Source organism: Pseudophryne corroboree, chromosome 1 (genome assembly GCF_028390025.1).
Source record: "Pseudophryne corroboree isolate aPseCor3 chromosome 1, aPseCor3.hap2, whole genome shotgun sequence".
Lineage (NCBI taxonomy): Eukaryota > Metazoa > Chordata > Amphibia > Anura > Myobatrachidae > Pseudophryne > Pseudophryne corroboree.
In genome coordinates, this window is record NC_086444.1 from 66,903,489 (window position 1) to 66,921,723 (window position 18,235).

Below are 18,235 nucleotides of genomic sequence, written 5' to 3' on the forward strand. Positions count from 1 at the left end.
TCTCCTGTCCCACAAACAAGTCAAGAGGCTGGTGTGAGGGCCCTGCCTGAGGAAGATGTAGGACAAACTGGTGAAGATTCTGGTCACAATACCCAAACACAGCCAAGCCAACCACAAACTGAAGAAGAAGGTGGCGACAATTTGCAGGCTGATGCTTCACAGGCAGTAGACAAAAAGAGAAAGCATTAGCCCCCATTCACAAGGAGGGAGTTAGGTATTTTGGTCCCACAAACCATTGATAAAATCCATTTTGGGAACAAAAACATGGGTGCTGCTGCCAAAGACCGTATCTGGAGAGAAATAACTGACCGGATTAATGAAGTTGTCCCAATTGTCCGCACAGCTCAGAAAGTCCGAAGACGGTAAGTGCATAATGAGACACAATTACAAACACTATAGTCTGTATTAACTAAGATTTAAGCAACATTTTTCATGTGAGGTTGCCTATAGCAACCCAAACCACGACATGTGTAAAAAAAAGTATGCTTCACAATGACTTACATTTAATTTACTCTCCTTTCCCATAAACAAATAAACATATGTAGTTGGGCCAACTTCAAGTCCCGCTTGAAGCAGAAAAGGGCTGCTTCGAGGGCAATAGGGGGAGGGCCAGCCCCTGAGACTGTGGAGTATACAGATCTAGAGGAGCAAGCGATGGTCTGTGTGTCCTATGAGGAGGTGGCAGGTGTGTCACAAATGGACACCAACACATCTGACATGTTATGGCCACATGACTCGTCAGGTAAGTTTCCAAACATATATTGTAAAGTGTTTCCTGTATAATTGTCTTAATTGAGAGTATTTATAATTTTTTTTACACAAACACAACACAGGAGGGACAGTAGGGGCATCTCGCTGAGGCTGAGGTGGGGGTAGGTAGTGACACCTCCAGTGTGGGACAGGAAATTCTACCTGCCAAGCCCCACACTGGCACCCCCACCCAACCCTCTCTCTTGGTGATTCGTAGTGAAATAGCCAGTCATGGAGTTATCAACACCAAATTCCATGACGTGATGACCCGGGAGGTACGTGAGATGTCCTTTCGGCTCACTGACCTGACCACCTGTGTTCGTCAAGGTATGGCCGACCTCACCTCCTCGGTGCAACAATTGAACACCACAATTAGCCAATTAGACACCACAATTGGCCAAGGCATACAGACCATTGCTGGATTCCTTGCCAACAGTCAGAGGCGTATCTAGGGTAGGGCGAGTGGGGCACGTGCCCTGGGCGCCTTGGCAGGCCCAGGAGAGGGGGGCGGCGCCGCCGGCCAGGGCATCATGCCCCACTCGCCCCCGTCACGCCGAAAGTCGAAATGTGAGGGGAGGAGAGCGCACCGTCTTTCCCTCCCCTCACCGCCGCTGAAAGCCCTAGCAGCGCTGCTGTGTCCGTCCTCCGACGGCGTTAGCCAATCAGAGCTTGCAGACCGGCTCCTGATTGGCTGCCGGTCCGCGAGCTCTGATTGGCTAGCGAACCGGCGCCACACAGCCGCCGGAGACCTGTCCTGGAGCGGTGAGGGGAAGGAGAGGCGCTCTCCTCCCCTCACATAGAACAAGCGGCGCCGGTGACTCGGTAAGTGACCGGGGGGGAGGAGGGGGGGAGAGAGAGAGCACAGTGGGGCATGTAACTGGCACAGTGGGGCATGTAACTGGCACAGTGGGGCATGTATCAGGCACAGTGTGGGGCATGTATCTGGCACAGTGAGGTATGTAACTGGCACAGTGGGTCATTGTATCTGGCACTGTGGGACAATGTAACTGGCACTGTGGGGCATGTATCTGGCACTGTGGGCATTGTATCTGGCACTGTGGGGCAATGTAACTGGCACTGTGGGGCATGTATCCGGCACTGTGGGGCAATGTAACTGGCACTGTGGGGCATTGTATCTGGCACTGTGGGACAATGTAACTGGCACTGTGGGGCATGTATCCGGCACTGTGGGGCATTGTATCTGGCACTGTGGGGCAATGTAACAGGCACTGTGGGGCATTGTATCTTGCACTGTGGGGCATTGTATCTGGCACTGTGGGACAATGTAACTGGCACAGTGGGGCATGTATCTGGCACTGTGGGGCATTGTATCTGGCACTGTGGGGCAATGTAACTGGCACTGTGGGGCATTGTATCTGGCACTGGGGGGCAATGCAATTGGCACTGTGGGGCATGTATCCGGCACTGTGGGGCAATGTAACTGGCACTGTGGGGCAATGTAACTGGCACTGTGGGGCATGTATCCTGCACTGTGGGGCATTGTATCTGGCACTGTGGGGCAATGTAACTGGCACTGTGGGGCATTGTATCTGGCACTGTGGGGCATTGTATCTGGCACTGGGGGCAATGTAACTGGCACTGTGGGGCAATGTAACTGGCACTGTGGGGCAATGTAACTGGCACTGTGGGGCATTGTATCTGGCACTGTGGGGCAATGTAACTGGCACTGTGGGCTATTGTCAGTGGCCACACCCCTTCTGGAGCGTGGCCACACCCCTTCTGGAGTGTGGCCATGCCCATTTTTTCACCGGCGCACACATGCTTCTTTTGCTATGTTTTTTTTTTTGGGGGGGAGGGGGGGGGCGCCATTTTACATCTTGCCCTGGGCTCCAAAAACCCTAGTTACGCCTCTGCCAACAGTGTCAGGGAGGAACCAACACCTGGCCCATCCCCTACCCCTGCCCAGGAACCAGATCCCACTGGACAGGGCCCTCGAAGGTCAGTTCACAGACTGAGCACTGAACAACATCCGCTTCAGGCGGGCCGGAAAAATAAAAAAAAATTCTCTCCAGATGCGAGCACATTTACCAGCACCCATGTTGACTCAGTTCCAAAATGGATTATCAATGGCTTGTGGGACTAGAATTGCAAACTCCATCATGCTGAATGGGGTTTGCTGGCTTATCTTTTTGGTATTAGCCTGTGATGCATTAGCCTGTGAACTTGTCCCACCTTCCTCTTCATATTGTGGTCTGGCTAGTTTGGTTTAGGTATTGTGGCCAGAATCTTCCTCAATTTGACCCACATGTTCCTCAGGCAGGGTCATGACACCAGTCTCTTTTTGTGTTTGATGGGCAGTAGATGGGGGTGGGTAGGGGGGGGGGCTTGACTAATGGGTACTGTCTTCCTAATTTGGGCACTGGCAGGTGTTTGTTGCTGTGCCATGTTTTTTTTTTTTTTAATAAAACTAAACATTTGGACAAATAGTAATATGAGTTTGAATAAATATACTTTATTTTAAAATGGTGTGTTTATTATTGTGGGTGTGTGTAAAAGGTTTTTTTTTTATGAGTTGTACACATCCAAAAAAAGGGCATCTTGCTTATAGCAAAATGATGTACAAACCAAAAACATGTATGTTGGTCCTTAAACAATATAATGGCACGAAGTTGTTTGGTTACTATGGGCAACATGCCATATTAAATATAACTGACAAGTTACCTAATTCATTCATAGCAATTTATTAGGAAAAGTAGCAGGTTATAACAGTATAGGTTAGGCTGAATTATGTGGGTAATGGGAGTCATTCCGAGTTGATCACAGTAGCAATTTTGTTAGCAGTTGGGCAAAACCATGTGCACTGCAGGGGGGGCAGATATAACATGTGCAGAGAGAGTTAGATTTGGGTGTGGTGTGTTCAAACTGGAATCTAGATTGCAGTGTAAAAATAAAGCAGCCAGTATTTACCCTACACAGAAACAAAAAACCCACCCAAATCTAACTCTCTCTGCAAATGTTATATCTGCCCCCCCTGCAGTGCACATGGGCCCTCATTCCGAGTTGGTCGGTCGCAAGGCGAATTTAGCAGAGTTGCTCACGCTAAGCCGCCGCCTACTGGGAGTGAATCTTAGCTTCTTAAAATTGCGACCGATGTATTCGCAATATTGCGATTACTAACTACTTAGCAGTTTCAGAGTAGCTCCAGACTTACTCTGCCTGTGCGATCAGTTCAGTGCTTGTCGTTCCTGGTTGACGTCACAAACACACCCAGCGTTCGCCCAGGCACTCCCACCGTTTCCCCGGCCACTCCTGCGTTTTTTCCGGAAACGGTAGCGTTTTCAGCCACACGCCCCTGAAACGCCGTGTTTCCGCCCAGTAACACCCATTTCCTGTCAATCACATTACGATCGCCGGAGCGAAGAAAAAGCCGTGAGTAAAAATACTTTCTTCATAGTAAAGTTACTTGGCGCAGTCGCAGTGCGAACTTTGCGCATGCGTACTAAGCGGATTTTCACTGCGATGCGATGAAAAAGAACGAGCGAACAACTCGGAATGAGGGCCATGGTTTTGCCCAATTGCTAACAAACTTGCTGCTACTATGATCGGAAGTCAGCTGTCCCTTGAACCCTGGAACGCACGTGACATGCAAAGGGTGCGCGTGCGCGATTGAATGGCGCCCGGAAATAGACAACCTGCGTGTTATTTAAACAGGTGAATTGGAGCAGGTATATTACATTATTTCTCCTGTGGAAGCCGCTGAGTCTTTAGGCGGAGAAACGCGTTGAGAGAGAGGTCCAAAGCACACGGACCTGGTCATATCTACATCTGGGACACATCTACCTAAACGGGTCTGAGGTAAGGCGTAGTATAAGGGAGGAGTCGGCAGCAGAGACTTTGTTACAGCAGACAATCAGCTGGTCGGTGAGAACCCCTGACAAACAAAGCCCGCTCAGTAACCAGTGCCCAGGACAGAATATGAGAGCCTCATTCAGAGGGCTGTTTATTAATATGGTTGTATGTCCATGTTAATTTTGGAGGACTGCAGTGACTTACTAACCATCATTTTACCTAATCTAAGTTACGGACATTGCTGGCTCTACTAACCAATTAACCTGTCATTTGGATATTAACACATTCAGCATTCCATTGGCCTATACGGACATAATTGTGATTGAACACTGGATATCATACGCTGCTAATTAGTTGAGGGTTGAATCCTAGTCATCAGGGGCCCCTCAGCGCAATTATATATATGTTATCAGTTGATTAACATACCAGTGATGCATCATTGATAGGCCATGTTTGAAATAGAGAGTATGATGTGAGATCTGCATTTATGGATTGATAAGTTTTATCATTAAGGTAATTTTAATACCGGCCGGGTCTATGTATGTGTGTTATATGTTTGTCAACTAATTGTTTGATTAATGTGTTATTAAAAAGCACAAAAATGATTTCCGGTATGCAGCGCTTTATTTGTTAATAAACTTGCTGCTGCGATCAACTCAGAATTACCCCCAATGTTGTTATATTAACCACAAAACTAATGTGGGAATCTTGAAAACATGGCATGTATGTTGCATTTTTAGGCAATTATTTCTGTTTGAACGCTTACAAAATACACATAATTTCTACACAAAGCAGACATGTGGGACCAGGGCCGGTTCCGGGGCTTCTGGCGCCCCGGGCGGCATTAGGGGGCGTGGCTTCATACAGGGGGCGTGATCAGTTACGCCCCCTGTACTGTAGTAGGATGTGCGGTGCGCGATGACGTCATCGCGCACCGCACAGCAAAGGTCCTCTCCACGAAGGAAAACTAGACGCTAAGCGTCTAGTTCCCTTCGTGGAGAGGACCTTTGCTGTGCGGTGCGCGATGACGTCATCGCGCACCGCACATCATTACGGTTAAGGTCCTCTCCAGGAAGGGAAACTAGACGTGTAGCGTCTAGGTTCCCTTCACAGCGGGCAGCCCACGAAGGGAAACTAGTTTTCCTGGACAGCGGGACAGCAGGCCGCGGCAGCGGGGGGCACCACAGCAGCAGCGGATCTTGCCATAGGGCGGCGCCCTCCGGATGGCGCCGGCGCGATCTGGAAGGCGGCGCCCCGGGCAAAAGTCCTGCTTGCCCGTGGCAAGATCCGCTACTGTGTGGGACATAAACATTACACATGTATTTGCTAATAATACACATGTGTGCTGCTTGTCAGTGTAAGCTAATTTCTTAAAGTTCAACAATCACATTTTCTGAAAGTGTAAATGTACATACCATCTGTGTGAGTCCTACAGCTACAATTGCAGTGTTGATGCATTAGCAATTTAGCATGTGAATCAGCTGCATTCTATTGGCAATTATTAGCTAGCTACGCCCTGTCAGGCACTTTTAGCAAGTGTTCGCTAGCTGGGGGTCATTCCGAGTTGTTCGCTCGCAAGCTGATTTTTGCAGATTTGCTCACGCTAAGCCGCCGCCTACTGGGAGTGAATCTTAGCTTCTTAAAATTGCGAACGATGTATTCGCAATATTGCGATTACACACCTCGTAGCAGTTTCTGAGTAGTTCCAGACTTACTCGGCATCTGCGATCAGTTCAGTGCTTGTCCTTCCTGGTTTGACGTCACAAACACACCCAGCGTTCGCCCAGACACTCCCCCGTTTCTCCAGCCACTCCTGCGTTTTTTCCGGAAACGGTAGCGTTTTTTCCCACACGCCCATAAAACGGCCTGTTTCCGCCCAGTAACACCCACTTCCTGTCAATCACATTACGATCGCCAGAACGATGAAAAAGCCGTGAGTAAAATTCCTAACTGCATAGCAAATTTACTTGGCGCAGTCGCAGTGCGAACATTGCGCTTGCGCACTAAGCGGAAAATCGCTGCGATGCGAAGATTTTTACCGAGCGAACAACTCGGAATGACCCCCGCTGTGCGCAGCCCTAGACCTACTCCTGTGCTGCGAACGCCTGGTGTGTACCGGCAACGAGCAGCTTTGCAGTGGTGCGAAAACCACACATGCTAACCTTAGCACACTCCCCCACAAGACACCCACCTTCACGCCCCTTTTCGCTAGTAAGCGAAGCCATTCCCCCGCACCGCCTTCAACACGCCTCTTTGTTGTTGTGTGGCTGCGTACACAAAAAGCTTTTGTATTTCTGCACATTCGTCGTACAGCTGACTTTTGCACATGCGCATTCAGTGTTTTGCGCGTGCGCATTTGGCTAAACTGCGCTGCTTGCGATGCGAAGATTTGCTGTGAACAACTTGGAATAACCCCCCATATCCACAGCTCTGCTCAGGAAGGGGGGCCCTGCCTATTTTGTCAGTATTGGGTCCCACCATTTCTGATGGGAGCCCTGACCACATACAGTATGTGCTCATTGTGGTGTACTGCAATTAGTCTTTAATGTAAGCAGCTCTATTGACTTGCATAACAGGTCCACGGTAGCCTGAGTACCTAGTTGCATTGCATTAACCATGCAGTTGATAAAGAACCCTGGTCTTTGCAGCCTTGGGGGGGGCGGGGCGGAGGGGAGGATAGGAACTCATCACCCCATCGATCCCACCATATTTGCATGTGGTAAGTGAAAGTAAATGAATCAGGCTACATCAAAGAATTTCACCACAAATTGGCCCAGCTGCAAATGTTAGTAGTATGGGCTGAGGTCCCTGGAACATGGGATTTTATTATTTTATTCCTGTACCTGGTTACATGCTTTTCCAAATGTTGTATAGGTATTAGCGACAGAAGCGGTCATGGTAGGATACAGGAGTGGTCAGGAGATGCTGGGCTTCAAAAAGGGGGGAAGCTGCAAGTGAAAGTAATTAAAACAGATAATTGACAAGTGCCGCCAACAGCGCCCCCCCCCCCTACCCTGCAGCGCTATATGCGGTGCCCCCTCCGCACTCACCTAGTTACGGCCCTGGCAGCCATAACTATAACTAGGTTATAGTTCTGGAATTTGCAACATCTGTAAAATACAGTGTAACCATGGTTTCAGCTATATAGAATGAACGTGTCTCCATATTTAGGTGAAGGTCCCTATCCCGGAGTAATTGACCTGTTCGGGGGCAGTGGAGGTCTCATTGAGTTTCGAAGCAGTCTCCTGGCCTCGCGCGGGTTTGCATCCCTTGCCTTGGCTTACCTTGCCTATGATGATCTCCCAAAAACTTTTGACCACTTGGATCTGACATATTTTGAAGAAGCGGCTGAATTACTGAGTAGGCGCCCAGAGGTAAGTGTTCAAATAAATATCCTCTAATTAATAATGACCTGCAGAGATTGCTATTCATTGTGATAAAAATGTGGGAGGAGCTAGTCTGATGTTATTCTGTACTACGTGTTTAAAATAAGTTCTTTATTTGTTTAAAATTAATTGTTATAAAGTAATTTATGCATTTTCTTAATGTGCAAACCGTGAGATGCTTGTAGTAACATGAAAGCCGGAACAAGGTGTCTCTATGTAAAACAATAGCTGATCCCAAATCTTGTGTCGCATCAAGGAAAGTGGAAACTATCAAAAGCTCTGCAACCTGATCCAGCATTACACAGTAATTCAAACTGGACTCTAACCCGATAGGAAAATGGTTTGGGAGAAAAAGAGGAGGAGATAGAGTGAAAGTACAAGTCGGGGAAGGGACCGTGTAGAGTAAAAGAAGAAAGGGTAGAGGAAAAGGACAACAAGGCAGAGGTAAAGCAAAAAAGAAACCCTCTGAGATGTAGGAGTGGAAATGAGAAAGAATGACTAGATGCATGGGCGGTAGAGTGTAAAGACAATGGGCCCGATTCAGGTTGGATCGCAATACACTATCCAACCGCAAAAATATGCTAAAATATGCGGGCGCATGTGCAGGGCCCATTCTGTGCAGGTGAACGCATCTTCTGCGGGCACCGGCAGAAAATACGAATGTCGCCCTCTGCCTGTAAACCAGGCAGAGGCGTTTGTGTGGTGGGGGGTGGCAATGGTCCATTTCCAAGGTGGAGACAAAGCATTACGGGGGCTTTGCTTAGAAACAGGGGCGTGCCAGTGTGAATGAGGGGCGTGATGGGGGCGTGATCGGAGTGGCTGTGTGACATCACACGCAGCCGCCGCAATCAAAAATATGACGGCGGGCCTCCTGCCGGTGCAGCCAGGTTACGCCGGCTGGAGGCTTCCTTAATTATAGCGATCACGCTGAAGTTGTGGTGCGACTGCAATTTCAGCGTAGTCAAGGGGAGGGCAGCTGATAGCATGCTGAGCTGCCTTGCGATGGGAGGCCCCCAGCATGTGATCCAAAGGATTGTAAATTCTGATACTTAGCAAAATTTGCAATCCTTACTGAATCAGCCCAATGAGTGATAGGAGCAGTAGAATAAAAATCTATGATAAACATGGGAGAGCATAAAAAAAGGAATGAAGTAAAGAACTGTAAGAGCAAACTGAAAAAAAAAAGTGTAGAAGTAGAGAGAGAGAAAAAACAGAGGACAGGGATGGGTATCGGTAGTGCAAAATGATGATGAGGAAGATAACTACTACACATCACTAGGAAGCTGAGCCGGGCAGTAGGAGGATCCCCCCAAACAGTGGTGGGCCTTGGAAGCAGTGGTAAACAGTGCCGGCTGCTAGTTGTCATGATCCGGGTAACTAAACGCCATTTCCTACCGGTCAGGTGGCTATGGTGGAGGAAGGATCAAGGAAAATCTGGCTAAAGGATTTATCCGGCTTTCGTCTTCTCCAGCTGGCGCAGGCTTCTTCTTCGTGAAGAAGAAGGATGGCGGCCTGCGGCCTTGTATTGACTACTGGGGTCTGAATGACATCACAGTGAAAAATCGGTACCCTCTGCCGCTTATCACCGAGCTTTTTGACCGCGTCAGTGGAGCCACTATCTTCACAAAGTTAGATCTGAGGGGTGCTTATAATCTCATCCTTATCCGGAAGGGTGACGAGTGGAAGACCGCTTTTAACACCCGTGACGGACATTACGAGTACCTCGTCATGCGTTTTGGACTCCGCAATGCTCCAGCGGTATTTCAACACTTCGTGAATGAAATCTTCAGAGACATTCTCTATCGTGTGTTGTAGTTTATCTCGATGATATCCTTATCTTCGCGAATGATCTGGAATTATTACAGGAAATTTAGTCGAGACTTTTCCACCATTGTAGCGCCTGTTACAGCTCTAACCAGGAGGGGTCCAATCCTTCCAAATGGTCAGAAGAAGCTACCCAAGCCTTTCATTTGTTGAAACAATGATTCGTCTCTGCTCCGGTTTTGAAAACAACCAGATACCATTTCGAACTTTATGCTTGAGGTGGATGCCTCTTCTGTTGGAGTGGGTGCAGTACTGTTTCAAAGAGCTAACGACGGTCATCTACATCCTTATAGCTTCTTCTCAAGAAAGTTCTCTCCTGCCGAGCGTAACTACGCCATTGGCGATCAAGAACTATTGTCGATCAAGCTCGCTTTGGAAGAGTGGAGGTACATATTAGAAGGAGCTTCTCATACCATCACTATCATGACGGATCACAAGAATCTCCTGTATCTAAAAGGCACTCAATGGGGTAAATTTACGAAGAATCGTATTTTCCCGTTTGAGGTAAAAGTTCAATCACGAATGACATCGAAAGTGTAAATATGCAACTTTTTGAATTGATTACGACTAATTTACTAAGCTGCCGTATTCTGCATTTTCGGTTTTTCCGATGTCGATGTCATTCGTTTTTTAGGCAGTGTTTAACGTGAGTGACTTGTAAAACACTGCCGACTTTAATACAATGAATCTCGGCCGGATCTGAGAGATCCGTGCTGGGCTTCATTGTGTACCTTGTAAAAAAAAATGTTTAAACTTAAAAAAAAAATTGCGTGGGGTCCCCCCTCCTAAGCCAAACCAGCCTCGGGCTCTTTGAGCCGGCCCTGGTTGCAAAAATATGGGGGAAAAATTGACAGGGGTTCCCCCATATTTAAACAACCAGCACCGGGCTCTGCGCCTGGTCCTGGTTCCAAAAATATGGGGGACAAAAAGCGTAGGGGTCCCCCGTATTTTTGAAACCAGCACCGGGCTCCACTAGCTGGACAGATAATGCCACAGCCGGGGGTCACTTTTATACAGCGCCCTGCGGCCGTGGCATTAAATACCCAACTAGTCACCCCTGGCCGGGGTACCCTGGAGGAGTGGGAACCCCTTCAATCAAGGGGTCCCCCCCTCCAGCCACCCAAGGGCCAGGGGTGAAGCCCGAGGCTGTCCCCCCCATCCAATGGGCTGCGGATGGGGGGATGATAGCCTTTGTTGTAAGTTATGAATATTGTTTTTAGTAGCAGTACTACAAGTCCCAGCAAGCCTCCCCCGCAAGCTGGTACTTGGAGAACCACAAGTACCAGCATGCGGCGGAAAACTGGGCCCGCTGGTACCTGTAGTATTACTACTAAAAAAATACCCCAATAAAGACATAACACACACACCTTGAAAGTATAACTTTAATGCATACATACACACCACCATATACACATACTTACCTTATGTTCACACGAGGGTCGGTCCTCTTCTCCATGTAGAATCCATGGTGTACCTGTTGAAAAAATTCTACTCATCAAATCCAGTGTAGAGGGCTCCTCGGGTAATCCATTTGTAATCCACGTACTTGTAAAAATAAAAAAACGGACACCCGACCACGAACTGAAAGGGGCCCCATGTTTTCACATGGGACCCCTTTCCCCGAATGCCAGGAACCCCCTCTGACTTAAGTCTAAGAGGGTTCCATCAGCCAATCAGGGAGCGCCACGTTGTGGCACCCTCCTGATCGGCTGTGTGCTCCTGTACTGTATGACAGGCGGCACACGGCAGTGTTACAATGTAGCGCCTATGCGCTCCATTGTAACCAATGGTGGGAACTTTGTGGTCAGCGGGTGACCGAAAGTAACCTCAACGCTGACCACAAAGTTCCCACCATTGGTTATAATGGAGCGCATAGGCGCTACATTGTAACAGGTACACCATGGATTCTACATGGAGAAGAGGGCCGACCCTCGTGTGAACATAAGGTAAGTATGTGTATATGGTGGTGTGTATGTATGCATTAAAGTTATACTTTCAAGGTGTGTGTGTTATGTCTTTATTGGGGTATTTTTTTAGTAGTAGTACTACAGGTACCAGCGGGCCCGGTTTTCCACCGCATGCTGGTACTTGTGGTTCTCCAAGTACCAGCTTGCGGGGGAGGCTTGCTGGGACTTGTAGTACTGCTACTAAAAACAATATTCATAACTTACAACAAAGGCTATCAGCCCCCCATCCGCAGCCCATTGGATGGGGGGGACAGCCTCGGGCTTCACCCCTGGCCCTTGGGTGGCTGGAGGGGGGGGACCCCTTGATTGAAGGGGTTCCCACTCCTCCAGGGTACCCCGGCCAGGGGTGACTAGTTGGGTATTTAATGCCACGGCTGCAGGGCGCTGTATAAAAGTGACCACCGGCTGTGGCATTATCTGTCCAGCTAGTGGAGCCCGGTGCTGGTTTCAAAAATACGGGGGACCCCTACGCTTTTTGTCCCCCGTATTTTTGGAACCAGGACCAGGCGCAGAGCCCGGTGCTGGTTGTTTAAATATGGGGGAACCCCTGTCAATTTTTTTCCATATTTTTGCAACCAGGTCCGGCTCAAAGAGCCCGAGGCTGGTTTGGCTTAGGAGGGGGGACCCCACGCAATTTTTTTTCAAAAAATTAACACTTTCCCATCCCCTTCCCACTGATAAACATGCACGGATCTCATGGATCCCTGCATGCCTATCCAAACACGGGATAAAAAAGCAGGTCTGTTTTTTTTTTAGCACTTTTTTACGATTTGTATTTCTGCACGGCAGTGTTTGGCTATTGTCGGCAGTGTTTGTGATTTGCACTTTTTAGTAAATTCCCGATTGCTACCAAATTGCAGGCGTATTTGACCGATGGTGTATTGATTTGTGATTTTTTCCTAGGACTTCCAAAATATTACGAATGCCCTCATCACTGCCGTGATTTTTGCTTAGTAAATTGCCGAGATGACACTTTGAAGAAAAAACGGCATCTCGGTCAAAATCGGGACCTTAGTAAATATACCCCAATGTCTTAACCCTCGCCAAGCCAGGTGGGTACTTTTCTTTTCCAGATTTGATTTCAAATTGCAGTTTTGTCCAGGGTCACAGAATCGCAAGGCTGATGCCCTTTCCCGCTCCTGGGAGCAAGAAAAGGAGGAAGACTTATGTTGAAACGCGTTGGTGGAGATTGCTGTGGTGGTTTTTAAGAGTACCTGAATGCTGAATTTGCACCTGGGACTACTACCTTAAGGGGGACTGTCCGGACCTAGGTTCCCCCCATAAGTTACATATATTTTTTATTTTTTCATCTGTGCTAAATTCAAGCTTCGGTGTACATTGTGTCTTAATCATTTTTGTAAGGGGCATTGTATTATGGCCTTTTTGGAAATAAAGAAATAAGGTTTTACTTGAGGATTGAGACATTCTTTCCTTTTGTCTATTTTTTAACACTCCCATTGTTTAAAATTGGAAACATCATCCAGTGACCAGGAGGTAGGAGTAGGAAGAAGGAAGGAAACCAGTGGTTAGAAAAAGATACCTTTATGTGGAAGACGACACACAAGATATAGTAAGTTGGGTACGCTGGATGCTAGTTCATTCCCTTAAGGTTCAGTGAAAAGATACCTTTATGAGATTTATAGTTTTGATTATAGTAATTAAGGTACGGTTTGACACCATACTTTTATATCCTTTACTGTGGTGGACCTTTTTAAAGGAGATTCACACCCTTCTGAGAGATAAGGTGACGGACCCACCTTTTTTGACCTATTAAAGGGTTGGAGAAAGAAAGGGATAAGGAGAATCCCCGTCTCCAGACCTACTATAATTCCTGTTCCCCTCTCTGTCTTGCTATCCTCATTGATCGAGACTGGAATAACCACCAGGCGATAGAAGTACAGAAAGGAAGAGAGTGGAAATAAAGATACCTTTATGTGGAAGACTACTCCTGAAAAATAGTGAGTCGGGTAGGCCTCATATCATCTCATCCCTCCAAAGATTTGGTGAAAAGATACCTTTATGGGATTTGCACAGGTTCTTCATTAGTAAGTTAGGTACGGGCTGGCACCCTACCTGCTTATCTTTCACTGTGGTGGACCCCTAAAGGAGAGATACACCCTTTCTGAAAAAAAGTATAAAGAACAATCAGAATATTCCCTCTCCTGTGTTAAGGAGAATAGGGTGACGGACCTACCCTGTTTGATTCTTTTCGGGGGCGGATAAAAGGGGAGAAGAGATTTTCACCTTCAGGGTTCACTACAATCTTGTTTCCCTTTGTTTTTTCCCTTTAACTCGAGAAATCAAGTTATGCGGGACTGAGAAGAAATTGTGGATATCCTGTCAGTCAGACCAGTGAAGAACATTCAAGGACTATCTCCCAGCCTATGAGTATTAACTCTTATGTATGGTTACATTTATGTTTTGTAAAAGATCTGAAGTGAGCGCTGTCTAAGGTGGTTTCCAATTTTGATTGTAAGAGCAAGAAAATGAGTCTGAGTCTACTGACAAGCATTATATTATTGATCCAGTGGCGTTCTCCGCAGTGAGGATGGACTCTATGCCCCCGCCAGGGAAAAGTTTTGTGAAGCCGGCTCTCAGAAGGAAGCTCTTGCATTTGGCACACTCCTCTCGCTTTGCCGGACATGCGAGCATACACAAGACCTTAGAATTTGTTTTGAGATCATACTGGTGGCTGACCCTAAAAAAAGGACATTGCTGAATTTGTGGCCTCCTGCCCAAAATGTGCCCAACACAAAGTATCCCGCCAGTCACCCGCTGGGCAACTGGTTCCTTTGTCTGTTCCTCATCGTCCGTGGACCCATCTTTCTATGGATTTCATCACGGATCTCCCTGTGTGTAATAAATTCAACACCATCTGGGTGGTAGTTGACCGGTTCACCAAAATGGCTCATTTCATTCCGCTCACCGGTCTTCCGCCAGCTTCCAAGTTGGCACAAGGCTTCATTCAAGAGATCTTCAGATTACACGGTCTCCCTGTGGAGATAATTTCCGATAGAGGTGTTCAGTTTGTGGCCAAGTTCTGGCGGAGTCTTTGCCAGGCGCTCCAAGTCAAGTTGAAATTCTCTACAGCCTATCACCCTCAAACCAATGGGCAAACTGAGAGGGTGAATCAGGACTTGGAGGCCTTCCTCCGTATCTATGTATCCTCTTCCCAGGACGATTAGGTTCAACTCCTCCCATGGGCTGAATTTTGCCACAACAATTAGTATCATTCTTCATCTTCCTCCACGCCATTCTTCACCAACTATGGGTTCCACCCAAAAGTTCCAGAGTTCCAACCGCTTCCAGCAACATCGGTGCCTGCAGCTGATACCACGCTTCGGCAGTTTTCAAATAACTGGAAGAATGTTCGTTCAGCTCTTTTGAAAGCATCCGCCAGGTACAGGAGATTTGCGGATAAGAAGCGTAGGGCAATTCCAGCCCTTAAAGTTGGTGACCGTGTTTGGCTGTCTACGACGAATCTACGACTGAGGGTCCCGAGTATGAAACTTGCCCTCGCTATATCAGTTCTTTCCTGATCGATCAAGTTGTCAACCCAGTGGCTTACAAGCTTCAGCTACCTCCGTTTTTAAAAGTTCCTAAGACATTCCATGTTTCACTTCTTAAGCCAGTGGTTCTGAATCGCTTCCATGCTACGCTTCCCTCTGCTCCCAAAGTTCAGACTCAACGTGGTGTTGAGTATGAGGTCGCCAAAATCCAGGATTCACGTATTAGATATGGGCATCTCCAGTATCTGATCGATTGGAAGGGCAATGGTCCTGAGGAACGTTCCTGGACGAATGCATCAGATGTCCATGCTTCTAAATTAGTCCAGAAATTCCATACTAGATGTCCGCAAAAACCTAAGAAGTGTCATGGGGCCACTCCTAAAGGGGAGGGGGGGGGGGGGGTTCTGTCACGATCCGGGTAACTAAACGCCATTTCCTACCGGTCAGGTGTCTCCTGAGATTGGCTCAGCGTGCCAGGGTTTTCCTTATAACTCTTTTGGTATTGCCCGCAGTGCTGGCTCAGCGGCCTTCTTATTGTGCTCACCTAACTGTGGTATGGCGCCTTCAGTCCCGTCGCGGCCGCCACCGCCGCGCCCGTGGTCTCACCTCATGGAAGCTGAGTGAGGCGCCCTCCGTGTGCTGCGGCCGCTGCCGCCATCCCTGTGGCCACTGTGCGTAGGTGGGAATGAGTGGAGCCTCTGCTGCTGCGGCCTCCGCCGCCATTGCCGTTTGACACATGGTTCCCCAAGATCATCTATTCCCCTTCAAACTGGGTCATGGGCGCAGCCATGTTGGAGTGAATCACATGTTGCTCTCCTCTCCAATCCGCAGCGCTGTTGCTGCCTCTGCATAATTGTCAGCCAATCCTTGTTATCCTACAGGTATAAATATCCTGTCCCAGCACCCAGAAGATTGTCAGTGTTTCAATTGTCTCTCCAGTGAATCTAGTCTGCAGCTTCACTAAAGACTTTCCTGTGAATGCTCCCTGCGGTACAGCCTGACTCTCTTGTGTCTACCCTCTGCAGTGCAGCTCCAACTCCCATGCAGCCTGTCTCCATTGCTCCCGCACCCAGTATCAGCAGAATGTGTACTCCGGCTTCCAGCAGCCACTCTCCGGCGGTTCTCTGTTTCCACTAAGTACTTTACCTGCGATCCCCAGCATCACTAAGTACTTTACCTCCGATCCCCAGCATCACTTAGTACTTTACCTGCGATCCCCAGCATCACTTAGTACTTTACCTGCGATCCCCAGCATCACTTTATTCTTTACCTACGCCTCAAGCATCACAAGGCATTTCAACCTAAAGCTCCGGTTACTGGTCTCAAACCAGTAGGAACTCAGAGACTCTCTCTTTGACAGTTATTGTTTTGTTGCACTTTCTTTGACTTTATTATTTAATAAACACCCTTAAAGGCACCTCCTGTTGTCATGGTCACGCCTTCAGGCTTTGGCACTACTGCTTCTGCGCATGTCTAAGAGTCCCATCTCACCTCCTAAGTTCAAATACCCATCAGCCCCTGCAACTGAGGCTTCCCGCTACCGACACCAGCCCTCAGTTGTGACACTAGTTGGACAGACTGTTTTTGGCAGTTTTTCAACAATGTGGGAGCAAATGGCTGAGAATCGTTTGCTCCCGCACACTGCCAGATGATCATTCTACCTAGTTTGCTGGTTGGAATGATATTGTCCTGCTGTATGGCCCACATAACAATAAAGCTGTCAGACATTTGTGGACTACATGCAAAAGCATCCAGTATTTACCCTGCACAGAAAACACAAATGAATTTGCTTCCCTTACATTGCAACATGATTTGTTCCAGACACAAGTTACTTGCCTCTTTTTGCATTACTTACAAATTACCATCAGTTCCAAATTGCAGTATTGTCAAACCAGTGCTATAGTGTATGAGATGTAGCGCATATATTCACAGCGTGGTCAACCACTGTGTGATCGCTGCATGAACTCTTCTTACTTAGTTTTATTGGTTTCAGGTGTTCGGAGAAGGAATCGGAGTAGTTGGTGTGAGCAAAGGGGCAGATATAGCTCTGGCTATGGCGTCTTATTTTCCCCAGGTCGCTGCCGCAGTCTGTATTAATGGAACCAATGCTATGCATGGTAGCAAGCTCAGCTATGGCGATCTTGTACTGAGAGAAATTCCTTATCAAATGGAAAAACTTCTGATCACCTACTCTGGGGCCTATGATTTTTTCCGTGTCAACCAAGATACAACAAAGCCAGAATACCAGGACTCTGTACTTCCCCTGGAGAAGGCCAGAGGTCCCATCCTCTTCTTGGTGGGAGAAGATGACCAGGGCCAGAACAGCTTATTAAATGCTAAGGAAGCGGTAGCCAGGGCAGAAAAGTATAACAAGAAAGATGTGTATTTGCAGAGTTACCCAGGTACAGGGCATCTTCTAGAGCCCCCTGGATCTCCCTTCTGCCCAGGGTCACTATGTTTTAATGATGTATATCCGACGGTGTGGGGAGGGGAGATCCAGGATCACTGCAAAGCACAGGAAGTCAGCTGGAGACATATCCAGGAATTTCTGGGAAAGAATCTGCCGCGCTCTCCCCGACATAAATCATGAAAAAAATAAAATACTGTTTTCAATTAAGTTAACTTTGGGTCAAATATGTATTTTTATTGATAAACTTTTCATATAACACAAGTTAATAGGGTGTTACAGAATACGGCATACAAAACAAAACATGTTACGGAACATAATTTTTTCAAAAAGTTGACACTCCAAATGTCTAGGATGAAAACTCTATCATAAAGGATATAATAGTAAATTGTTCTCCTTTATGGTTGAGGAGCATATTCATTATCAAGCCCCATGGGCCCCCCATTAACTAAGTATTCGACTTAACGTGAGTTATGGAGATGGACAATAAAGTACTCTGTGCTCTGAAAAAAGTTTACGCTAACAACTAAACCTCAACTGAGTTGACTCATGCTCCCCTATCTCCAAAGATAGGGGAGAAAG

The 18,235-nt window shown here is 47.5% G+C and overlaps 1 pseudogene; it reads left to right on the forward strand.

The window, feature by feature from the left end:
* LOC135056897 (bile acid-CoA:amino acid N-acyltransferase-like) overlaps nt 1-17,836 on the forward strand; it is a 79,604-nt pseudogene extending 61,768 nt beyond the window's left edge.
* The last annotated feature ends 399 nt before the right edge of the window (nt 17,837-18,235 follow it).